Source organism: Protopterus annectens, chromosome 1.part1 (assembly GCF_019279795.1).
Source record: "Protopterus annectens isolate FY-2018-M chromosome 1.part1, PAN1.0, whole genome shotgun sequence".
Taxonomy (NCBI): domain Eukaryota; kingdom Metazoa; phylum Chordata; order Ceratodontiformes; family Protopteridae; genus Protopterus; species Protopterus annectens.
This window is the reverse complement of record NC_056726.1, coordinates 1,721,066,552-1,721,093,288: the sequence shown is the minus strand read 5'-3', so window position 1 is coordinate 1,721,093,288 and position 26,737 is coordinate 1,721,066,552. Positions and strand designations below refer to the sequence as shown.

Here is a 26,737-nt window from a genome sequence, read left to right as displayed (position 1 = left end):
TGTGATATCCTCACAGTTCCTAGATGTATAATGGCTGGATTCTCTGGTGTTTTCTTAGGAGGATACTTGTCAGGATTTCGCCATTTCATGCACAGCCTGATGGGACGTAGAATGTAACGGATTCTCCATTGTCCTGTCATAGCATTCTCTGGTAAGAGTACCTGAGTTTCCTCATCTCCTTTCTGTTACCAGTATTGCCTTTTCTAGTGTACTTATCATGTAGCAACCATCAGCCATTTTAATGCATTTCAGTATCCTTGTCATTGTCTCTGGATGTTGTTATCCCTAGTAGAGCCACGCATTATAGAACATTGCATGAATTTGCAAATTCAGGTATTGGTAACTACTGAAAAAGTTTGTAAAGTTAAATATTTTTACAGGTTTTGAAGAGGAAAAATGTCAAAGAAAATGTGGTTGAAGGCAGACATGTAGGTTGTATAGGTAGAAGAAATAATTATAATCTAGCTTTTTACATCTGGTAGCAATGACTGTAATGTGTTGGCAGAGGAGATGCAAAATCATTCAGTTCATAGACTTTCAAGAAAAGAAACTTATAATTTTGTTTTATGACTAGCTTAGCCCTTAGCCAGCTTCTGATAGTATTTTGATGCTGTCATTTTTATTGGTTAAATGTCACAGTAGTTTATTTGTATTTCAAGAAGCAATGTTAAGACTGGCATTTTTGTCATGTGAGCGGAGGTTTATCAGAACAGGTTTCTGGTACGCTTCCCAACTTTTATGTGGTCTGATGGTATTTCCATTAGGACCGTTGGATTCATTTATTAGCCATCTACTCCAGATTCCTTCCTATGGTTTATTTTTTATGCTTCTAGTTTTTCTGTAATGGTATCAGGAAACGGAAAATTCTGTTCATGTTTTTGTGCAAGTAAAAAAGTGGGTATAATTAAGCAAACCTCTTACATGCTTTGGTGTCATTGATAATCCAAGAAGGCAACTATCTGTAGTAGACTTGACTAGATCTTTATTTTTATCATGTTTGCTTGTTGTATGGCTCTTTGAAGTGGGATCTTCTGTGCATCTGATCTTGATGAAAATACCATAGACAAATTTGCAATTAGCTTTAGTTTTGTTGCAAATTGTATTGCCTTTGCTGTGAGACTGACAATGTAGTTTCCACTGTTGTGTGATTTCAGAATTGATGTAAGTAACATTGTGGGGATGGGGGAGCTTGCCCTCTATAAAAAAAAAAAAAAGCTTTTTTTTAATTTTATTTTCCCGAGGCTTTATGTTGTGAATAATCTTTGGAATTTTTTGTGGCATTTAATGATTTGGCTGCTTGTGCATCTGAAATTTCAAGATATGTTTATGTATCTAAGATTAGGGTCTATATTATATGTTCGAAGTTTGAAAACTTTGAACATTAAATAATTGAATTTAAATGTTTGAAGTTTCAAACATCGAACATATATTAAAAAAAAAAAAAAAAAAAAAACAGAACTTACCTGAATAGTGTAGACAAGGGGGGGCAAGCCCCCTGCACCCTCCACTGTTTAAATATACCAACTCCGAAACCGCAGTATAGTACGGTAAAGGGAAGATTTCCCTTACTGCACTATAGTGCGGTCTCGGAGTTGGTATATTTAAAGAGTGGGTGTGGGGGGGTGCAAGGGAGCTTGCCCCCCTACCTACAGCTGTTAATTTTGTTTTTTTTTTTTTTTACATTTGTTTGAAGTTTTATAACTTTGAACATTTAAATTAAATATTTTAATGTTCAAAGTTATAAAACTTTGAACGTATGCTATAGACCCCTAAGATTATATCCATTAATTTTGACGTTTATAAATATCAATCCACTCAATTTTCCTGTGCCACCTTATTCATGTGTGCTAACCTTAACCCTGCCAGTGACCCTAACCCCAAACCCTACATAGTTCACAAAAAAAACTTTCCCTAAAGTGCTATTTCACAAGACACACACACACCATATAACCACATATGCACAACACTAAATCTTTCCCTAGCTCTTACTCTAACCTTAAATGAAAACTCCACCTTAGAACTTAAAAAAAATATTTGTTTCATTGTATCTTTGTTTTTGAGCTATTTTAATGCCTCAAAATCACTTCAAGTGCTTCTTTTACAATTATGTGCTTCCCTCAAAATGGTGAATGATGGGGCCTGCCTTGGTAACGTGATCTTGTTTTCTTGCTTTCATTCCTTCTTCCCAGAATACATTTCAAGTCCTCTTTATATGAGTCTTGCTAAAGATAAGGAAGTGGTGCTGTTTTCTCATGCCATTAAGATAGAATGGCAGGACTGTGAAACACTGTCATCTAAACGCACTTTCTGTAGCAGAGCTACTTCTATTTCTCCCTAACTAAGCCTCATTTATGTGTCTGTCAGAGCTTGTTTAATGCTATAAATAGCTGTTAGCCACTTACAGCAAAAGAAAGTAGGTAAATAGGATTTTGTAAAGGGAGTCTTTTGTAGTCCTAAAACAACTGATATACCTTCCCCCACACATTCATGCTGAGGTGTGAAAACTCTCATTGCAGTAAATGATCATTGCTGCATCATAATAAGTAGTAGGACTCTCCAATGAAGGCCTTGGGAAGTAGCAGACAGATTTAGTTTGAAGTTTTTTTTCTCTCTCAAGAATGATGCAGAATTAAAACGTGCTTTACTAACCCCTTAATTATTTCTGTCATGTTCACCCTGTTTTTCTATTTCATATTTATTTATACTTTGGTAACCAGGAAAGTGAACTGGTCCAAGGACCTTTTTCAGCCACGACTTGGGCTACGTAGGCAAAGATAATAAGTATTAAATGCACTTAGCAATACAAAGAAAAAAATACTGACATAAAAACATCAACCAAGACTGCATGTGCAACACATAGCCAATGCGTGACATTGACCAAGTAAAACATTTACCAGAATGTATACATTAATAATGCTTAACTCTGCTATATTGTTTATTATAAATAATGAATTGTATGCACCCATATTGCACACACACACACACACACACACACACACACACAGTATGCTTGTGTGTATGTGTATAAAGTACATGTGTACAAAAACGTGTGTGTGTGTGTGTGTAATGGAGAACTAGATTATATGCCTATGTATGTACTTCATGTCCTTTCAAGAAAAACAAATCAAAATGGAAATTTTGTGTAATAGTATATGTGTGTCTACACATAGACAGACACACACACAGGTGTGTGTGTGTAAAAATGTATGAAGCATGTAGAGTATTATATGTGGGATACAGTTCTTCTTCTTTCGGCTTTTTCCCGGTTAGGGGTCGCCACAGCGGATCACCTTGTCCGCACATTGAATGGCAGTGGAGTTTTACGGTGTCGAGTTGCCAGCCCGGCGCCCAACCTTCCACAGAAGGCACACTCACACGCACACCTAGGGCCAATTTAGATTGTCCAATCCACCTGCAGCATGTCTTTGGGATGTGGGAGGAAACCGGAGCACCCGGAGGAAACCCACGTGACCACAGGGAGGACATGCAGACTCCACACAGAAGGCACCCCAGCTGAGGATCGAACCGGAGAACCTCTTGCTGTGAGGCAGCAATGCTAACCACTGCACCACCGTGGCCGCCCCTTATGTGGGATACAGTACTATGTTTAAATGCACGTCTGACTTTGTGTGTGCGAGCGCACATGCATTTAAACACGGTTAAGTACTTCTGATTTCTTTTGTTAGTGTTTTTAATGTAAGAGCACATAGTAAATGTATGTTGAAGTAAATTCAGCTGTATATTATGGCTGCCATCAATTGTCATATTTCCTTTGTGGACTGCAAAATGCTCATGCACTCTACCACTGTAAGGACTGACTCAAACGTCAGTGGGAATCTCTTACCATGAATCAGCGTGTACCAGATAAGCATCCGTCTCTGGAAAGATATCACAAAAAAAGCATAAAAGACCTTTTTATGAACAGTATCAGTGCACCTAGTTGATAGGGTTGCCACCTGTCTCTCGTTCTGCAGTTCTGGCCTGTGTGCATGGGGGAGGACTTGAAAATGGTAAATGCACTGATACTTTACAAGAAAAAAAATATTTTCTGACTTTTTCACTATGTCACAGAAATCTTTGATACTACATTTAAGTTATCCTAACATATAAACTATTATAAATTGCCAACATTTAACACTTAGCATTTAAGTACTGTGTTGCTGCTTATGTAAATTTGTCAGAAGAGTTGACATTTGCCTTTAAACACCTGACTGATCTAATTGCTTTGTTTTGCTATGAAAGGGGAGTGTTAAGTTCTCCTCCTCTCTATAATAAAAACAATGGAAAACAGTTCCAGAGCTTTCTTTTTTGTATCAGCCGCTGTGTTCCTGACATTAGCAGGATTAATTGCCCATCTAAGACTGACAGCAGTACCTGACAGATTAAACTACAGATTTAACTGTGTATTTGATACGTCATGCAGGTGGAGACAAACTCCTCTGCAAAGTATATGGAAGTTTCAGCTTAAAAAAAGTAGGTGGCCTTTCCCTTCCTTTGACTCCAATGCAAGGAAATAAAAGTTTTAAAAAGTACAAGCAGGTTTCTGGCACCTACACAATGCTAGAACCTTATTGTTGAGAGAAAAGAAACCTAAAGATTGAGTTAAACTATAGGAAAGGGCAGCATTTTCCTTTAAGTAGCAAACATTCCTACCTGTAATACTGAGACTTTTGAAGCTTCCAAAAGTTTCAACATCAGTAAACAATCCCACTTAAATTGCATGTAGGGAAACCTCAAATACATTTGTTGACCGGGCTAGTCTAACTGGATACATGTCCATTTTCAGTAGAGGCCTGGAGAGAAAAGCTCCAAGCAGCAACAATGAACAATGATATACAATAAAGTATAATTAAAATGAAATTTGGTACAATGTTAACATTAAAAGTCTAGGCTAGAAGTAAATGCCATGAGAAAAACAAAAATTAAACAGAAGATCGATAATCTAAAGAAAATCTAAAGACCATATGGAAAGTTGACGTACCCAACATCAATATTTCCAGCATTCAACAACATAAAAAAACACACGCAGTTCACTTATATTAGCTGATTCGGTAAAGTGAACTATACCCCTAGCTATACATAAGAATATGTATAAAACTGGATCTACTTCAGTAGATTGAATGTACAGTAAACCAAAATTTAAATTCATAAGATGAGAAGACCGTAATGTTATAACAACGAAAGTTTAACATGCAGAAATTAGGAAGAATGAAAAGCAACTACGTATGTCACACAGCACTCAAACCTCTGAATGGAGATCGCAGAGCATTCACAAAAAAACAGCTGCTTCATTTAAACACATATTTTAAGACAGAAATGTAAGATGTTATGTGGTCCTATCTCGCCTACATTCCTTACTCGGCCAAACTTTCTAGCACGAAGTCTCTAATTGGCTGGGCTAACCCGATATCCCAAAGTGCACCTCGCCCTAGCCCCAGATCTCGTTTGCCACTCGTAGAGTTAGGACGTGGTCTCGCTTGGTTGTGGCTAAGTACCATTTTAAATACCTTTAAAATATTTTTAGTATTTTAGCAGTCTCCTTTTGTCAAAAGCTATTTTCATAGCTATTTTTCGTGTGATTAGTTGTGCGTGAGTTTGAGAGTCTAGTTGTTTGTGGTATCCCTACTGTTTTGCGGGCTAGGCCCATTTAAGTTAGAGGACATAGTCCTCTCCTGTGTCCTCCTGGTTGTGATTTGCTGTTGTGTTAGTGGTCAATTTTTTTCATTTTAGGAAGTGTTTAAGTTAGAGTTTCCTTGTCCTGTCAGTGTTTGTCAGTTTCCCGCCCTCCCTTAGTGTTTGACTCTGTCGGTTGTGTGTGGCACGGTTGCTTGCCATGTCGAAAGAACTGAAGGAACATAAACCCTCTGGGTTTAAGAAGTGTACTAAATGTGGCCATAAAATGTCCATCACAGATAGACACTCTATCTGTGTGTATTGTCCTGGGGCTATTCACTTGCAAGAGTCCTGCAGTTTCTGTCATGCGTTTAGCCCTAGAGTACTGCAGGAATGTAAAAACAAACTGATTTTGAAGGGTCTGATCAAGCCATCCTTTGAAGAGGCCTTGGAGTCTTCCCCGACTTCTAGTACCAAGTCTAAGCCTCCTAAGGCCAAGAAGAGATCTCTGGCTCCGTCTGCTTCTTCGGAGCCATTGGAGAAGGTTTGTAAATTGGATACTTCCTCCTCGGCTCCTCCGTCCTCGGGGCCGTAGGAGAAGGTCTCGGAAATGGACACTACATCCTCGGCTCCATTGCCATCGGGGCTGAAGGAGAAGGACTCTGATATGGATACTACCTCCTTGGCTCCATTGTCCTCGGGGCCACAGGAGGTATCTGTTGTACTGGGGTCGACCTCGGCTCCGATATTATTGGAACCTCTTCGGAACAGGTCACCCAGTGTCAGGCATGAGTCTCCAGTCGGGAGATCTAGATCTCCCTCTATTTCTTCCAAATCCTCTAGGCTGTCTGATTTGGATGTGGACAGGGTGGTTCAGAGACTCCTACAGTCACCGGTGTTAGCAAAATTGTTTTCATCTCTGACCCAGTCGGCTCCAGAGCCGGTTCCCATGCTTGTTTCGATGATTCCACCTCCGAACACCCATGTGTTGTTGGGGCCGGAGGGTCCCGCGCCGAGTGATGTTTTGGTGTCAGCTCCGATACCCCGGGCGAGTCTATCGGAGCCGGCTTCAACTCCTACCAGGTTGGATCCGTCCTCTGGTTTCGGCACTCGGGTTTCCTCAGTCGGACATGAGAGGGATGCCTCGGGACTCCTGTCGGTTCTGAGCCTCCCTCTCGGTGCTTCAGCTCATGGAATCTCGACTCCGATCATGGTCTTGGAGACTGGTCGGTCCTCTGATCCGAGGGGACCAGCCTTTGAAGCCATGAGGAGCACCCTGGCCAGATCGTCAGGTACATCACCTGGTTCGGTCACTCCATCCCCTTACACCCTGGCTAGAGCCTCTGATGCCCCCCTCTCCATGGACGGTGGAGCCCGAAGGTCTGGGGATACCCCCTTGAGCGGTCCCCTACTTTCTGAGGGCCCCTCAGAGTCAGTGCTTGAGGAGCCTCCCAGTAAGAAGTCATGCAAGAGGAAGCACATCGCCTCCCAGGATGAGTCACTCACTTCCGATACCGACCTCGAGGAATCAGAGGGGTCCCCCAAGTCATCCTTCAATGATGTCTCTTTCTCCGACATCCTGGAGATTTTGAGACAGAGAGGCGACTGGCCCTCCAAGACCCCCTCTGAGGAGGAGTTGGTATTCCTAAAGGCCTTCAGAGCTCAACCCTCTGCCTCCTGGGTGTCTCCACCCTTCAATGAACTCCTAGACTTGATTTGTTGAAGGGTGTGGGAGAACCCTGATTCCGTGGAACCGGTGCCCATATGCTCAAACAAGTTCTTGTCTGCTCCCCCGGGCAAAGAGTTTCTTACCAAAGGGGTTTTGGTAGTGGCGGCAGCCAGTCAGCAGGAAGTTGCAGAGGCTTCTTCTTCAATCCACCCTCCTAACAAGGAGTCCAGAAGTATGGACTGGTATGGGAAGCATACCCTGTCTTCGGTGACCTTCACCTTACGGTCGTTGAATTACCTCTGTCATTTCACTCGGCTCCAAAGAGATCTCCTGAAGGAGCTAGGCGATACTCTGATGGGTAACATGCCTGAGGCGGTAGTGCAGACTGTTAATGCCTAGATGTCCTTCAAGGATGCATCTGCAGTCATCACATATGGGTTGTCCTGCCTCAGGCAGCCCTTCAGTCGGCCGGATTCCAAAGTCTGGGTCTGGCCTCAGCTGATGTCGCACTTTCCCCAACGTCAGAGCATCTGGGGTATAAAAGCATCAGCCGACGCCATCTTCCTCAGTCTTTCTTGCCGCGTGGTGCCCAAAGCAGAAGCAGTTCGCAAGTGCCGGTCGGTCAGCTCCTGTGATTCAGATACCGAGGACTTTGAAAAAAGCTAAGTACCCCGTTGGGGACTGTTTCTTGCCTCAGCCGATGTCAAATAAAGTTAATAATTGTTTAACCTGTGGGAAACAAATACCTCATAAGGATTTCCACTCTTACTGCCTCCCCTGCCTAGGCCCAGACCACGACGTCTCGGCCTGTTCAGCCTGTGCTTCCTTCAACCGACGAACTCTTAGATGTCGGTCGGAGTTTGCAGAGGAGTTTTTTGGGGCTAGTTTTGCTTATAAAATGCCGTCGGAGACTCCGACTTCGCATTTAGTCAAAAAATGGAAGGACAAGGACCGACACACGAGGGCTGCGGTTTCGGCTGAAACCTCGGTCAGGCCTACCGCGAGTGTCTCGGTCTCAGCTGAAACTGAGTCCTTGGCTCTTCCTACTACCAAATCCATGCAACCGACTACCTCGGCCATGGAGGACCTGGCCGAGTCGGTCATTGAATTACCTTCTGAAACCGGTGTCCAGGAATCTTCCGACACCATTACTGTAGATAAGTCTACTCCTGCACGTGGTGTAGCCAGACCCCCTGCATCCATGTCCATTAAGGCTTTCTCTAGGGCTAAGGCTGCTAAACTTTCTAAGGATTTGTCTCACAAAGTTTCCTCTCAGAGACCCTCTTCTAGCTCTCAGATTCTTACCCTAGCAGAGGATCTGATTTCATTAATTAGAGGCTCCCAACCACATCCGGGCAGGGGCTCTCAACCACCTCCGGACAAAAGGCCCAGGGTTGAGCCCTCTGATCCACAGTCTTCAGATGAGTCCACGGATGGCTCTGATCTGTCAGACCACCAGGAGGAGGCTTATTCGGCCTACGAGGATTCTGATGCTGAAGAATCTATTCCCTCGGCCTCCCCTCCTGAAGAGTTTTCATTTGGAGAAACATTACACACTATGAGAGAACATTTTCAATGGCAGGGTCAGGAATTCTCTGATTCCAGAAAGAGATTAAGGACATTTTTACATTTACCTCAGCACAGGCCCTTAGCTATACCTCCTGTTTTGAATGTAATTGATGATGTCTATTCAGATGCTTGTACTGCCCCTGACTCTCTCCCTCCAGCTCCTGCAAAACCTGATAGGTACTATAGGGTCCCGGATTCCCATTTCCACCTGTACAAGGCCCACTCTGCTGATCCAGAAACTATTTCCCAGGGCCCTAAAGAGGTTGCAGCTGCCACTGCTAAAAATCCTCTACCCTCTGAAAGGGAGTCCAGAGCATTAGAGAGATGGGGTAAGAAAGTGTATACTTCTGCAACTCTTTCCATGAGGGCATTAAACTGTCAATTCCATATGATACAGTATCAAGAGTATTTACTAGATGAATTGCATAAGAAACTGTCCTCTTCTGAACCCCTTGATCGTAAATCACTTCAGGATTTGGTGCACAGCTCCCAGCAGGTTAGTAACCATTTCTTGCAGTGTGGCTATGATGCATTGGAAGCTTCATGTAGATCTGCTATGACAGGTGCAGTTATACGTAGGCATGCCTGGCTGAAGGAACAATCTGCCAGACCATGTTAAGGCTAAGCTTTTGGATGCTCCTATGGAAAAGCAAAAATTATTTGGTTCAACGGCTCAAGAGGTTTTAAAGAAATTTGAAGAAAAGGCAAAATCTGTGCAAACAGTTAAAGACTTTCTGCAAGTCCAACCACCAAGATTCAGCAGAAATTGGCCTACTAAAAATTGGTCCTTTCCGGACTCGGACAGATCTCAAAGAGGCAGAAATAGACATGCCAGAGGTAGAGGGCAAGCTAGAGGCTCCTACAGAGGCCGTCAGTAGCAGCCTCCCAACCAGAGAGGTGGTGCAGGAACTACAACTGCTACACCAGGACAGACTCAATGACTTTACTTTGACTCCACTGACCAGGGCTCAATTAGAAGCACCTTTGGGCGGAAAGCTTTCTTTATTCTCAAAAAATTGGCACAGCATTACAAGGGACACATGGACACTGCAAATAATAGACAAAGGTTACAGGTTCCATTTCCACTCATTGCCAAAAAGAAAAGGCATGCCAAACCTGCCACCAAATCAAAGGGCAGAGGCTTTGAAACAAATTACCAACTTAATGCAAATGAAAGCCATAGAAAAGGTACCTCTTTCAGAACAAGGCCAGGGATTTTACTCAAGATTATTCCTTGTTCCAAGAAAAGAAAATCAATGGAGGCCTATTCTCAACTTGTCCACACTGAACACGTACCTCATTGTGCCAAAATTCAAAATGCTGACTCTACAGCAACTCCTTCCCATGCTGGGCAAGGGGTCTTGGCTGGTGACTCTGGACCTCAAGGAGGCATACCTGCATGTCCCTATTCGACAAAGCTGCAGAAGACACCTCAGATTTCTTCAGGGTCAGAGCATTATCAATTCTCAGCATTGCCCTTTGGCTTATCTACTGCGCCCAGAGTATTCACGAAATGCCTGGCATCAGTAATTGCACACTGCAGACTTCAGGGGATTCAAATCTACCCATATCTGGACGACTGCCTAATACAAGCGGACAGCAAGCAAACTTTGTTAAAGGACTTGGACTATGCCATCCACCTGTTACAGGCCTTGGGATATACAGTCAACATCCACAAATCAAGACTGGTTCCATCCCAAAGAATAACTTTTCTGGGTGCAGATCTGGACACAACCACCCAGATGGCTTTTCTCACAGAAGAAAAACAAGAACAGCTACCAGTTTACTTTCAGAATCTCACAAGACAAACTCAGATGACTGCAAGGAGAATCCTACAGGCCCTGGGTTACATGGCATCTTGCATTCTTCTGATTCCACAAGCAAGGCTTCATATGAGAAAATTACAATGGTACCTAAGAAGTTTATGGACTCAGCACAGTCACAGTTTAGAAGCTCTGATCCCACTCATTCCTTGCCTTCAAAAGGAATTCCTGTGGTGGGCTCAAGCCTGCCGGTCGAACAGCGGGCTGCCCTTCAGCAAGCCAAGAGCCAACCAAATCATCACCACGGACGCCTCAGACCAAGATTGGGGAGCGCACATGGAGGACAGATGTGTACAAGGGCTATGGACACAAAGAGAGCTGCACATGCACATAAACCAAAAGGAATTGCTGGCAGTGTTACACACAATCGAGGCCTTCAAACCTTTCCTTCAGCAAGGCTCATAAGGACAGACAACACCACTGTTATGTGGTACATAAACAAGCAGGGAGGCACCCATTCCTACCCTCTTTGCAGACTGACAATGAACCTATGGGAACTGGCATTGAAACTCAACATACAGCTACAGTCCCAATTCATGCCAGGGAAAGACAATACACTGGCAGACATCTTAAGCAGAACTACCATGGACGCACATGAATGGATGCTACACCCAGACATCTTCTTACAAATCACACAATCATGGGGAAGGCCAGAAATAGATCTGTTTGCATCCCCCATAAATCATCAACTGAAGAAATTCTGCTCAAGGACATACCACCCAAAAGCATGGAAGGTGGACGCTCTCTCTTTCAGCTGGAAAGCTCTAACAGTGTATGCTTTCCCACCTCTTCCACTAATGACCAAGGTCCTACTGAAGATCAGGACAGAACAGCCCAGAGTAATCCTGATAGCCCCAAACTGGCCAAGGCAGCACTGGTACCCACTGCTAAAGAGCTTGTCACAGACGAAACCATGGCCTCTACCCCTATGGCCACTACTACTGACACAGCACAATTTCAGGACTCTACACTCCAACCTGAAAACCTTGCAGCTAACTGCCTGGAGAATACCATGACTCCTCCTCAGGGAAACCTATCCCAGACAGTGAGGGATATTATTATGGAAGCTCGCCGACCTTCCACAAGGAAGGCATATACAGCAAAATGGAAAAGATTTCACACCTGGAACACAGTAAAGGGCCTAGATGTGACTGTGATAAATATGGCATACATACTGGAATATTTGGCAGAATTGTACCACAGTGGCCTGTCTTATTCTTCCATCAAGATACATGCCTCGGCAATCTCAGCAGAATACAATCTAAATCCTCCTGTCTTCTCTCACCCTCTTCTAAGACAGTTTCTAAGGGAAATCAAAAACATTAATCCTCCAAGGAAACCACCTCTACCTACTTGGGACCTGAATTTCGTATTGGAAAAACTAACACTGCCTCCCTTTGAGCCAGCGGCATCGGCAGATGTACAGTTTTTGTCTTGGAAAACAGCCTTCCTTCTGGCCATAACCTCAGCAAGAAGAGTATCTGAGCTGCAAGCCTTAATGGCGGTGCAGCCATTCCTTATCTTTCATCAGGATAGAGTTTCTTTGAGGACCAATCCTACTTTCATGCCAAAGGTGGTATCCAGGGTATCTTTGAACCAAGCTATTCATTTGCCTACGTTCTTCCCACAGCCTCAAAATAATGGGGAGAGACTTCTGCACACCCTGGACATACACAGACAACTACGCTACTATTTGGACAGAACTAAAGGTTACAGAAAGACTGACCAGTTGTTTGTAGCATATGCTGTTGGGGTGCAAGGAAAAGCAATTTCCAAACAGACAATTTCGAAATGGATAGGAAATTGCATTCATTTTTGTTACTCCTTTCATGGAAAGACTGTGCTAGCTAACATTAGACCTCATTCCACGTGAGCCACAGCCACCACCACAGCCTTCCTTAGAGGGGTGGCTACAAAAGACATTTTAGAAGCTGCTACATGGAGCTCCGTGCATACATTTGCCAAGCATTACAATTTGCCTTTATACTCCAGATCCAGAGCAGGTTTTGCTATGGCAGTCCTGCAGGGTATCTTAACTACACCATCCTTCACCTAGTACCTCCACTCCCAGTTTGGCTATGGTATTCTACCCATATGTGATGACTGCAGATGCATCCTTGAAGGACATAGTACAGTTTTATACCTACCATAAATGTAGATGTCCGATAGGTATGCATCTGCAGTCAGGTTTACCCTCCCTCCTACCCCTCTGTGGTATTCCTAGGGGGCTTACCCCTCTTTTAGCTAGCTGGGGGAATCTATTATGGTGTATTTGTTTGTATATACATGTATATATATATATATATATATATATATATATATATATATATATATATATATATATAATTCTGCAAATGTTTGGAATCTTATTGCATTTATCCAAATTTAGCCTTTCTAGAGGGCACCTGGCATCTGGGGCAAGAAAAACTGAGGAAGATGGCGTCGGCTGATGCTTTTATACCCCAGACGCTCTGACGTCGGGGAAAGTGTGACATCAGCCGAGGCCAGAACCAGACTTTGGAATCCGGCCGACTGAAGGGCTGCCTGAGGCAGGACAACCCATATGTGATGACTGCAGATGCATACCTATCGGACATCTACATTTATGGTAGGTACAAAACTGTACTTTGTCTACCCTAGGGTCCATTGTCAACTCGTCCATGAGGCTCATATCTTATGCAGCCGAAGGGGCGAGTAGGGCAGCTAGCTCAGGCGTAGCTCTCAGAAGGCAAGCCTGGATGCGCCTGTGTCATTTTGCTGAGGCCTTTAAGTCTTCCTTCACTGACGCCCCCTTTGATTGGTCCTCTCTCATTGGACCCAAAGTGAAAGACACTCTGTCAAAATATTTTAATACTCTTAACATATACTGGAAGAATCACGCAGATAAAAATAAGCAAAAAGGTTTATTTTACATGCATGGAGACATGCTACAAAGTACATGGTATGTCAGCAGTCTAATTTCTGTACACTTCACATGGGTTTTTATACCCTTCTCTGCACGTACACAGTAACTGATTACCAGACAAGGAATTTCAGTCAAGGCTATAAATTCACATACTGGAGCCTTAGATGGTTAGAGGTCAGGCACAAGATAAGCTTGTGCCTGGACCAAGGTAACATCTGTGCATTCCTCTTTGGTCAGCAAATTCTTTATAAGAAAAACAACTTATTTTAACTTGCTTCTTTGCACACAATGCAATTTCACATTTTAACCCTTACTATACATGATAAAAAGATGTTGAATACAAAGATTCTTACTACATTTCCCCCCTAACAACACTTTGTATCACCAGTAATACATTTTATTCATACAGTTTTTCGTATGACTTGTGTTCTGTATATTCAGAATAATAAGCTTTAGTTGCATTGGCAGACAATACACTTGATATTATTATTCGGATGCAAGGAATGCAGCAACAACCCAACAGTAGGAATATAATGGCACCAACACATATAGCAATTAAGACATTCATAAGTACTGTTCCCCAATTTCCAAACCAATCTTGGAAAAAGTCAGTTAATGGATTCTGTTCTGGTTTTGTAAGTTCAGAAACTTGTTGTGGGATCTCTAGATGACTGTCAATGTCATGTTCGTTATCTGGAATAAACGAACAACACTCCTCCTGGATAAGAGCACAAGTACCTCCTTTCGCCGCTAGGGTGAAATCGAGTGCCATACGATTCTGCAACACTACAGTCCTCATTGCAGTTAACTCATCCGTCACCAATTCTAGCGCAGAAAAAGTTGCATTGCTCAGAGTTTCCAACAGTTTTGACAGTTTGCTGAGCTCCCAAATGGATTTTACGGTCCCATACGCTGGAAGAATACCAGCCCAGGAAATAACATCATCGCCCAAGTCCATGTGTGATACCCCATTGCTGCTACTATGGGCCAAATTGTGGTGATAGATCCAGGATGCATCAACGTTACCTACGGGATTAACAGGTTTATTAACAGCATGTACATTTCATATTTTACCTTGGGGAAGAGAAAATGTATGTCTTATAGCTGGAGCTAAATAACCCAAAAAGCAACTGCCTGACCAATTCCTTGGTAACCATTTGTATGCTTTTCTACCACATATAAAATAACAATCATTTACTTTAAGTGTAATATTGACTGGAACAGAGTGATTTCCTTTATCTTGCAGCCCTTTAAACAAAAGATCATACACAGATAACATTTTTTCAAAGAAACTTGTGTCATTAACAAGCCCTGTACTATTAACAAGCACTCTTATAGGCTTGAAACTAGTTGCACAGTGCCCATCTATTGTACAGTTATGAATTATTGTTACATTACACTGACTCCATCCAACCTTAATCTTGCCAAATCTTTGAAAACATACAGTTCCATTCTGGCGATCCATGAGGGGTAATGCTATTTTGTCCTTTAAGGCTACATTTGAAGTTTCAAATAATAAATTAGTCCATGTATCATTTGCCCCCAAAGGGACTGTACCTAACATTAGACCACCATGTACAGTAGGGATAACCGTGCATATCCAACAATTTGAAACATTAAAAGTTAGAGCATATGCATACTTAATAGCTTGATATGTATTAAAAGGCGGATGCCAAGCAGATTCTCGCTCTCTTTACTTGGCTAGTCTTGTTTGAAAATAAAACGCCAAAACAGAAAAGTAACAATCACACTTATTAACAACAAAATTATTTTGGAATGCTTTTGTGGGAAGGGCTGCTCCCTTCCGGTATTTCTCTGCATTGCTACAATAGTCAGATATTCATACAAAACAAGATTACTACTAATCAGTGTTCCTCAGGGGAACTCAAGTTTTTGTCCAGTTCAAACTGTTTTACCAGTTTACAGTGTGTCAGATGGATCCACAATGTTCGTTCTTTTATTCGGACTGCTGTAGGTGTTGCAATCAAAACCTGGTATGGACCTTCCCACTTAGGCGAGGCCCAGGTTTTCCTCTTGACAATTTTAATCCAAACCCAGTTCCCGGGTTTCACTTCCAGGATCATGTTGTTGTTCTGATCTGAAAAGCAATCATTCGTTAAAGAGGTGTTAGTTCTGGTCAGCAATTTCCTCATGTAATCTGCTATCTCTTCACCCCCCTCACGTTCCGCAGGTAAAAGATTTTGCCACTGCGGGACGTAATAAGGTCTCCCGTATAATAGTTCAAATGGTGTGACCCCTTTTGAGGTGGGAGTGGTACGCATGGACAGGAGTGCCAGAGGTAAGCAGTTTATCCAAGACTGATGTGTCTCGGCCATGAGTTTACATAACTTGCCTTTGAGAATGCCATTATGGCGCTCAACCAACCCTGCTGACTGTGGGTGGTAGGCACAATGGTGTTTTAACTCGATCTGAAAAATGGCGGCCAGCTTTTGAATAACTTGGTTTACGAAATGTGTGCCATTATCAGAATAGATGCATGTAGGTAGCCCAAAATGAGGGATAATGTTATTTATAAGGGCCTTGGCTACCGACAGTGCATCTGGGTGTGCTACCGGAAAAGCTTCAACCCATTTTGTAAAAGCGTCAATAATGACTAACACAAATCGCTTCTGTTGAACAGGAGTTAGTTCAATAAAATCCATGCAGATTGTGTGAAATGGATACAGAGGCAGCAGAAAAGCTGCTGGGGTGATCCGCACCCCACCACCATGGTATTGTGCACAAAGCAGGCACGATAAACAAAATCGTTTAGCGTATGCTATAAAGCCCTTGGTCCAGAACATTTGCTGGATCATTTGAACCATAGCAGCAGGGCCCAGATGAGATGGGCCATGCGTCACTAATGAGGCATACCTAAAAAGGTTTGTTGGTAAGACATACTTATCATTTGGACCTACAAAAACTCCCTGCTTTTGAATAGCCCCATATTTAATCCATCTCTGTTTTTCCTGAACTGTACTAAGTTCCTGCATTACCTGTAAAGTTTGTAGATCAAATTTATCTGTAGGGTGAAGTTCCTTCTGTGTGGTCTCGAGTGCAAAGGTAGAGGTTAGGGCTACACTTTTTGCAGTTTTGTCGGCCAGTGCATTTCCAAGTGATACTGGATCCTTGGCATTCGTGTGCGCTGCGGACTTACAGATGGCCAGTCCCTGTGGCAGTTGGACAGCTTGTAAGAGGCTAAGGATTAAATCCTTGTGGGTTATTTCCTTTCCTGAGACCGTAACCATTCCTCTATTTTTCCATTGCTGTGCAAAGACATGGACCATGGAAAAAGCATACTGACTATCTGTGTAGATAGTAACTGCCTTATCCTTGGAGATGGTGCATGCTCTGGACAAAGCAATCAATTCGGCCGCTTGTGCAGACAGGTTCCTGGGGAGGGGTTTTGCCTCCAGTACCTTAGTCTCAGTTGTGACTGCATACCCCACTTGTGTGATACCTGCCTCATTCTTACGTGCTGACCCATCTACAAACAGGGTCCAATCTGAATTTGCCAAAGGTTGGTCCTTAAGGTCTGGTCTTGGTAAGACATTAGAGTGTATTAAATCTAAACACATGTGAGGGGCACCATCGTCAGCTGTAGGTAACAGCGTGGCTGGATTAAGAGTGGTGCATCGCTCAATGGTCATGTGTGGTTGTGATAGTAACGTTGTCATGCAGGATAAGTGTCTGCTAGGAGAGAGAAAGGTAACTCGTAAGGTAAGGTCATGAAACAAAACTAGGGTTGCAGACGCTTGCACAGCCTGTGCGGCTGTGACTACCGCTTGTACACAGTGTGGCAAGGATCATGCCACTGTGTCCAATTTACTGGAATAAAAAGCTAATGGTCTCAACTTATCCCCATAAGTTTGCAACAGAACCGATGTCATAAAACCCTGCTTACAATCTACTGTCTGAACAAAGGGTTTTGTATAGTCACGGAAGCTAAGTGTTGCAGATCCTGCTATCAATTGTTTTACCCTAATAAATGCCTGTATTGCCTTATCCGTCCATTGCAACGCGTCATGTGCTGCCATGGGAAGTGCGAAAATAAGTTCCGAAAGTGGACTTACTTCCTCTGCATAGTTGGGAATCCAACTACGACAAAAATTTGTTATTCCTAAAAATGACATCATTTCTTTTTTTGTGCTGTGCATTGGTGCCTGTAAAATGGCTTCTTTTCTACAGTTATCTAGTTGTCTACCAGCAATTGAAATGGTATAGCCTAGATACTGTACTTCAGTTTTACAAAATTGTAATTTAGATTTATTTACCTTATGTCCCTCTTTCACCAAAAAATGCAATAACCGAATAGTTTCGGACTCACAGACAGCCTCCATGGGTGCAGCCAGTAAGATGTCGTCCACGTACAATAGTAGATGACAGCCATGCTCTGGTTGAAACTCTGCCAGGTTTGTCGACATTTCTTGCGAAAAGATTGTAGGGCTTTCACAATATCCCTGCGGCAGTCGTGTGTATGTGTACCGCTTGCTCATAAACGTAAAAGCGAACCAAAACCTACTATCTTCCTGTAGGGGAATAGAAAAGAATGCGTTACTAATGTCAATAACAGAAAAATACTTATCCGTGGGAAGGATATCATTTAACAAAATAGATGGATCTGGGACCATAGGAGCCCTTGGCACTACAGCAGCATTTACAGCCTGCAGATCCTGTACCATTCTCCATGTCCCGTCCGGTTTCCTTGCTGGGAACAAGGGTGTGTTACACGGTGAATCTGTGCATGGAATTAAAACCCCAGCTCTCAGTAGAGCCATAATCACTGGTAGAATGCCCTCTTCTGCCTTTTTACTTAATGGATACTGACGCTTATGAGGTCTAAAATCGGATTTTGGAGTTATTTTAACCTGTCCTGCTGTTTTTATTAGCCCAATGTCGTGTTGTCCGCGGGACCATAAGGAGTCTGGTACTGATTGTAACTTTAATTCTTCTTGCAGGGTTAGGAGACATAGTCAGAATGGCCCTCCCCCGGGTGGCATTAGCCTGTCTTCGCGGAGGTGCACTGTTGGTCTAGCATGGGTGACCCAATTTAGTCTTTGTACCTGAACTCCTTTACATGCCAATTGTTCTGGCGTCATTTTGGCCCATTCAGTAACTTTCCTCCCCACCAGATACCATGCCATTTGTTCTTCTCTTGTTACAGAGACATGTGCAATAAAATTATTGCGAAAAAGTAACTGCATATCTTTTGTAAGACTGCATGTAACTGCAGAATTTCCTAATTTATCCCAATAGAGATTTTGTAACAGGATTTTTGTGACCTTGTGTTTAAAAAATTGCTCCTCATATTTGTCGTCTGGTCCCACATACTTTCTGTAATACATTGTACAGTGTAGTTGTTTAGCTACCACTGGTGGTTGTGTGCCATATTTGCTTAAGGCCAAATTAGTTAGCTCATTTACTACATTTTGTGGTCCAGTTTCAACAAGATCATTACTGTACCCGTAGTGTAAATCACCCTGCCCCACTTGTAACATAACATCTTGAATTTCTATTCGTTTGGCTAGAATCCCTGATGCAGTCGGTACAGCTGCTATGCCAAACACATGCATTACATCTCTTCCTAATAAGTTTACAGGGCAAATTTTGGAGATAATAACTTGAAACCTGATAGTTTGGTTAGTTTCAGGGTCCGTGAACCATAAAGGTTTAGATAATGGTTCCTTATAGATGCGGCCATTTGCTGCCTTGACTAATACATAGTCATCAGAAGTTACATCAGATGGCACTGCAGAGTTTCTTATCAGGGTCCTGGAGGCCCCAGAATCACACAAAAATTCTACATCCTTACCCTCTACTTGAGGTGTGATTATCGGTTGTGCCTCTAGCTGCATAGTTACAGCCAGCGTTGTTAAATTAACAACCTGATATTCACCTTCTTCTGAAAAATCAGTCATTTCATTTTCCCATCCTGCACATTCACCCTTACCTTCTTCGTTTGCGTCCTCAAAATCTTCCTCTTTACTCTGTCTTATTTACTCTGGCCAATCAGCCTCTTTATCCGGGTCTGATTCACCTCCACCACCATCATATAGTCATGCTGACCCGTGATCCGGGGTGGTTTTAGTTTTTTCAGAAGACCGGCAATCCCTCACAAAATGTCCCTTTTTACCACATTTGAAACATTCTCCTCTTTTTTTGTCTACCTTCATAATCTTCGGAATGTCCCACATTCCCTCTTTCTCTACCCCTGCCTCTGCCCCTTCCTCTACCCCTGTTAGTCGGACCTTGCAGTAGCATAAGTGTCCCATCTTCGCTCACCGTAAAGGTTTGAGCTTGTTTTTTTTTCTTTTCTTCTAAATATTTTTCTGCATGTCTTGCATACTCCAGTAGGGGCTGCAGACGTGCCGTCCGATGGTCTATCATATGCTTTTGGACAAAGTTGCTAATAGCACTTTTACATCCTTTTAAAAAGGCATTTTTTAGTTGTTGTTCATATGAGGAGTCTTTTGACTGATCTATTTCTTTTTGCATACCACTATGGTTATCAAAGCACTGAGTAAGTCTCTGCAAATAGTTGTCTACTTTTTCATCGTCTACTTGTACACATCTATTGATACAGGTCCAGTCTGCCCTAGGCTTCCATTTATCCAAAATATGGGCTAGTAAATCCTTGACCTGCTTTTGGTATGAGTCCGAATTGTGGGCAAGTGGCTTATTATCTACTCTGGTTATGGGATCCCAGTCCCCACAGACCAAGTGCCAGTTGGGACCCAAAATTTGTCGAACTACTTGTTCCAACTCTACGGCATTTAGCTTATAACTTTCTATCATGCCTGTGACATCTTCACAAAACTTGGTCATATCTAACCTAGGGTGTGGTATTCCTTCTATGACTTTTCGAATGTCTTCTCGCGTCCAGGGTCGATAAACTAAAATGCTGGGACCCTGTCCGAACGTACCCACTTGCGGATTTGCTACTTCTATGAGGGGATACTCTGTGGACACTGAATTAACTTCGGTTTCCTTTTGTTTCCATTCTGATTTGTCTATACTACGGGTTCGTAGGTCCAGAGTGTCATCCGCCTGCTTTTGTAAAACTACGGGAGGTATGGTTTTGCTTTGACTCACTTCTTCACTTTCCTGATACTGAGGTGGACTGGTTTTAAGGGTTTCCGGGTTTGGATATAAGGGTGGGGCCGTCGCCTTGTGACAGACGGCAGATGTTTCATTATCGTCCTTTTGGACGAAAAATGTATCTTTTGCACTCGAGTCACCAGTTTTTTTGTTTTGAAGCTGTTCTCTATATTTTTTATTAGCTTCCTCTAACCACTTCTGAGCCTGGAGAAATCCTATTCTCTTTTGATCTTTAACCTTATTTCCTGCATCCTTACGTAAACTTTTTACCAAATTTTGACATTCTGATTTGTTTAGATTTCCACTAAACTCATAATCTTTTTTCCATTTTTTTAGAAATTTTAAATTATTTGGATGTAGGTTGAACATATATTGTTCATCCTCGGTTCTTTTGTTTGAGCGGTCGCTGCAACTACAGCAACTACTCCCTGTTCCCATTTTTCTAATCTGAGAGAAAAATTAGTTTCCTTTTCCTGAGATCTCTACCGTTCTTTTGTAAAATTAAACCAAAAGACGATTCCCTTATGACTAGTCCCTTTGTTCTTTTAAAAAGAGAACAATACAAAAAGAAAGAAAAAAAAATGTTACGCTTACCTTTCTGCAGTTCTTCCGCTCCGTTCGTCACCGTCCCACGGATCGAATCTAAGAGTGACTGGCCTCTACTTATGACTTCTTCGTCGGAGGTCTTTCCGTTCAAGGGAGCCCAAGATTCATTCTCCCCTTCCTGTACAGGTTTTTCAGTCCCTCTTATGTGATTCGTACCGTGAAGAGGTGGCCCCACGGTCTTGGGCGCCAGAAATGTCAAAAGATTTTAATACTCTTAACATATACTGGAAGAATCACGCATATAAAAATAATCAAAAAGGTTTATTTTACATGCATGGAGACATGCTACAAAGTACATGGTATGTCAGCAGTCTAATTTCTGTACACTTCACATGGGTTTTTATACCCTTGTCTGCACGTACACAGTAACTGGTTACCAGACAAGGAATTTCAGTCAAGGCTATAAATTCACATACTGGAGCCTTAGATGGTCAGAGGTCAGGCACAAGATAAGCTTGTGCCTGGACCAAGGTAACATCTGTGCATTCCTCTTTGGTCAGCAAATTCTTTATTAGAAAAACAACTTATTTTAACTTGCTTCTTTGCACACAATGCAATTTCACATTTTAACCCTTACTATACATGATACAAAGATGTTGAATACAAAGATTCTTACTACACACTCTCACCAGATGAGAACAGGAGGGAAAGACCCTATCTGCCATAGGGGCCCATTTTTCTCTCCATTCTAGGCCTTATCCCAAGGCTCAGAGAGGGGGGAAAATGTGGTTCAAAAAGTCTCAGGGGTCCTTTCCCACGGCTCAAGGTGAGTCCCCCTCCAGAGGCGGGGGGGGATTATTCTGGATGATGCCGTCCTAGAGGCAGAGAGGGCCCCCACAAATTGGGAGACTGCGATTCCTTTTGCGGCTCTTCCTTCCAGTGTTCCTGAGGTGTTGCCCGACTGTGCTATTCCAGAGCCAGTCGGGGGCCGAATTTCATTGCATCTGGAAGCCTGGGACAGCATCACCCAGGATCATTGGGTGCTTCGATTAGTTACTGGAGGTTACATTATTCCCTTTGTGTCGACCCCCCCTCCAGTCAGAAGGATCCCGGACATCCCACCCAGTCAATGGGATCAAGTAGCACTAGAAGTGGCAAAGCTGCTAGCAAAAGGAGTCATCCAACCAGTCCCCTCAGACCATGTCGGATCAGGAACCTACTCACGACTCTTTTTGGTGCCGAAAAGAACAGGGGAACTGAGACCCATTCTGGATCTCAGTTGACTCAATCGTTACGTTCTGAAGTCCAAGTTCCAAATGGTCACACTTCAGTCCACTTTTCCACTGCTGGAGAAAGGAGTTTGGATGTGCTCCATCGATCTCAAGGATGCCTACTACCACATCAAAATGGAAAAGGCATCCAGGAGTCATTTACGCTTCCGGCTAGGAGCCAGTCACTTTCAGTTTCGTGCCTTGCCCTTTGGTCTTACCACAGCCCCCAGGGTGTTTACCAAGTGCTTGGTAGTGGTGACGGCTCACCTGAGACGTCTAGGATTCCAGGTGTTTCTGTATCTGGACAACTGGCTTCTCGGCGCCCCCACCAGGCATCTGCTCATTCAAGCCAGGGAGACGACCATCTCACTTTGCCAATGTTTAGGAATTACATTGAACTGGGAAAAGTCTGCCTTGCAGCCCTCACAGTGTGTTGTTTTTATAGGCGCAGAGCTAGACTCTATTCAAATGCGTGCCTTTCTGCCACAGGACAGGATAAGGGTGTTGCAGTCTCAGATCGACACACTGTTTCCCCTCAGGAAAGTTCAGGCCAGGTTAGTTCTTCAGCTCTTGGGATCCATGGCCTCCACCATCATGCTGGTACCCCTGGCCAGGTTACACATGTGGATACTACAGTGGCTCCTGTCGGTTCAGCGGTCCTTTCAAAAGCTTCCTCTTTCCCACTTGATACTTCTCACAGAGCGATGCAAACAGGACCTCCTTTGGTGGCTACTCTCCTCCAATCTGGACAGAGGGAGGAGCTTAGTTCCTATGTCTCCAGTGGCCACGGTGACCACGGATGCCTCCCAGATGTGGTGGGGGGGCATTATCTTGGCAGGACGGTCCAAGACACCTGGCAAGACCACAAGTTACACTTGCACATCAATGTTCTGGAGATGAGAGCAGTGTTTCTGGTGTTGCAAGCACTCCAGGACTTTCTACCTCTGGGAGTGATTGCAATTCACTCGGACAACATGTCCGTGGTGTGGTACCTGAACAAGCAGGGGGGAACCAAATCTTACCCCTTCTGCAGAGTGGCCATGCGAGTGTGGCAGTGGGTGGTGTCTTCCCAATGGTTTCTAGTGGCAACGCACATTCCGTGGAGGTCCAACGTGATAGCGGGCAGGCTAAGCAGAGCTATTCTGATGCCTCACGAGTGGTCCCTAAACAACTGAGTGGTGGTTCAGATCTTCAAAAAGTGGGGTCAGCCTTGCTGCGATCTCTTTGCCGGCCCCCTCAATGCCAAATACAGCAAGTACTTCACTCTGATCCCCCCACAGGGGGAATCACCCAGGGATGCTCTAGCTCATGATTGGCCCCCCGGTCTGGGCTATGCTTTCCCTCCATTTCCTCTGTTGCCAAGAGTGATACAGAAAGCCATATCCGTAGGAAGCAGGATGATTCTTATTGCTCCACACTGGCCTCGAAAAGTATGGCTTCCCTTTCTTCAACAGTACACACTGGATGGTCCGTGGACTCTGGACCCAGTGCCGGACCTCCTGATTCACATGTCAGGACAACCTCATCCATCCCTGCGAACCCTCAGGTTGACAGCCTGGCTGCTCCAGTTCCATCCCTAGTCAGGCTACATTCCTTTTCTCCTGAAGTGGTGCACATCTTTTCTTCTTCTCATAAGTCTTCCACCAGGAAGATTTATTCCAGCAAATGGAGGAGATTCTCCATTTGGGCTCAGCCCCAAGGGTTGGATCCCTTCACAGCCCCTATTCCATCGGTTTTGGATTTTTTAGCCATGTTGTTCTGTCAGGGTTCCGCGCCCGCTACCATAAAAGTACAGTTGGCCGCAATTTCCAATTTTCACACATCTTATGAGCCCTCTCTTATGGGCCACAAGCTCTGTAAAGCTTTTCTGAAAGGCGTTTGGTTACTTCGTTCCCCAGTTTTTGAGCCTGTACTGCCATGGGACCTGAACCTTGTGCTACAAGCTATTACGTCACCACCCTTTGAACCGGCTGCCACTTGTGACTTGAAATTCTTATCTTGGAAGATGGCTTTTCTGATAGCCATTACATCGACCAGGAGGGTATCAGAACTTCAAGCCTTGTCCATTAAACCTCCATATTTGGTCTTTCACAAGGACAGAGTCTCTCTCAAGCTTAACCCGTCCTTTCTCCCGAAGGTATCATCCCCGGTCAATCTTCATCAATCTATTGAGCTACCAGTGTTCTTTCCGAACTTTTCCAATAAAGCAGAGTTCAGGTTGCATCACTTGGATGTGCACAGACAACTGACATTTTATTTACACAAGACGAAGCAAGTTAGGAAATCTGATCAATTGTTTGTGTCCTTTTCAGAGAACAGAGCAGGTAGTCCTATTTCCAAGTGCACTATTTCTAAATGGATCAGAGACTGTATTTCATTCATTTACTCATTAGCAGACAGAACTTTACCCTTTCCAGTAAAGGCTCATTCTACCAGGGCTATGTCTACGTCAGTAGCTTTCCATGCTAGACTTTCCTTGGATGATATTTGTGCTCCGGCAACTTGGGCTTCTCCCAACACCTTTATTACTCATTACAAACTGGACGTCATTTCTAGGGGCTGGGCTTCCTTTGGTTCCACAGTTCTCAGGAGTATCTTCTTATGAGCCTCCCAGGATAGAGGTGCTGGGGGCACTGTCCCGTGAGTAAGGAATGTAGGCGAGATAGGACCACATAACATCAGTTAGTTATGTACTCACCATAACGATCGATGTATGTGGTCCATCTCGCCTATGTTCCTACGTACACTCCCACCTACCCCCTTCCTAGAGGATTTGGAAGAATATTGGCTCTGTGGATCCTTCAAGGTCAGTGATTTGGTTCCCTTATCTGGCTGGAATTTCTTCCGGTGTTTATTGAGTATGGGTTATGAGTGTTATGATTGTTATGATTGCAAACAAGATCTGGGGCTAGGGCGAGGTGCACTCTGGGATATCGGGTTAGCCCAGCCAATTAGAGACTTTGTGCTAGAAAGTTTGGCCGAGTCGGAGCCTATTCTCGGCTCGGAACCCGTGAGTAAGGAATGTAGGCGAGATGGACCACATACATCGATCGTTATGGTGAGTACATAACTAACTGTTTTTTAACACTTCTGTACGGAGGTTGCGGTACAGTGAGAATCGGGAAATTTACTCTCTTCCTCATTGAAATGTGATCTCAGAGTTGGTGTATATAATTTGCAGGGGGTAGGGGGTGTAGGGGGGCTTGTTCCCGTGCAGAAATGTTGAAAAACTTGCATTTCTGTGTTAAAATATGTGTTTAAATGCACCATCTGTTTTTTTGTGAATGCTCCGCAATCTCCATTCAGAAATTCAAGTGTTGTGTGACATGTAGAGTTGCTTTTCGTTGTTCCTAATTTCAGCATGTTAAACTTTCGTTGTTATTTCATTCCGGTCTTCTCGTCTCTTGAATTTAAATGTTGGCTTTCTATACATTTGATCTACTGAGGTAGAGCCACAAAATTACACCATTGTAATTCTTGTGTACTAAGTATTTTATTACTTTCTGGAACATGCATCTGGAGTCGGGATTACAAGCTTTCTGGATTAACTGAGTTGACATCTGATGGCTGTCTTAAATCACACACAAATAACCTTTCATTTGAACTTTTTGCTGGGTAATATTTAATATAAATAGATCCCACTACCGCTCATACATCAAATACTTGTGCAGTTTGTGTGATCATCTGAAAGAGAAAAGTGAGGTACTAGAAATTTCAAGAATTTGCATAACATTTCTTCATTTTCCAGTATCTACTTAATCTTATTCAGGGTTTCCAGGGAGCTGGAACCTATACCAGCAGTCTTTGTTTGCAAGGTAGTTCCTGGATGGGGTGCTAGTTCAGGAAGCACCCCCCACCACCACAGCAATTTGGTGCATCACTAGTTCATCTGGAGTATTTCTTCAGGATATGTGGATGCAGACGGAAGTATTTCTTCAGGATATGTGGATGCAGAGGGAAAACATGCAGACTCTGTGCAGAAGGCACGCCGGCCAGGAACTGAACTTGAGAACCAAGAAATGTGAGATAATAATATTAAGCACTCTCTCACCCAGTGTAATTTTCTAACAAGAACTTCAAACTACTGTTTCGGTGGTTGCATTATCATGTCCATGTGTTAACTGTACAGGCCTTGAAGACTTGTAGAATCATGCAGACTCATGGGGTGCTGTATGGATATGGTTATGATCTCATGCGTTGTACCTCACCTGACAGTTCACGAAATGGCTTTTCCTGTTCACAA

General features: G+C 43.4%; 1 protein-coding gene across 2 annotated transcripts in view; it reads left to right on the top strand.

The window, feature by feature from the left end:
- Positions 1 to 26,737, top strand: part of ZDHHC18 (zinc finger DHHC-type palmitoyltransferase 18) — a 1,033,940-nt gene that overhangs the window by 909,609 nt on the left and 97,594 nt on the right. Inside the window, exon 9 of one of the 2 annotated variants that reach the window (XR_006366315.1) lies at positions 59 to 151. The exons of the other annotated variant lie outside the window; for it this stretch is intronic. The gene's annotated coding sequence lies outside the window, so the exon portion shown is untranslated. The remainder of the gene's footprint in view (positions 1 to 58; positions 152 to 26,737) is intronic. 2 annotated transcript variants of the gene reach the window in all.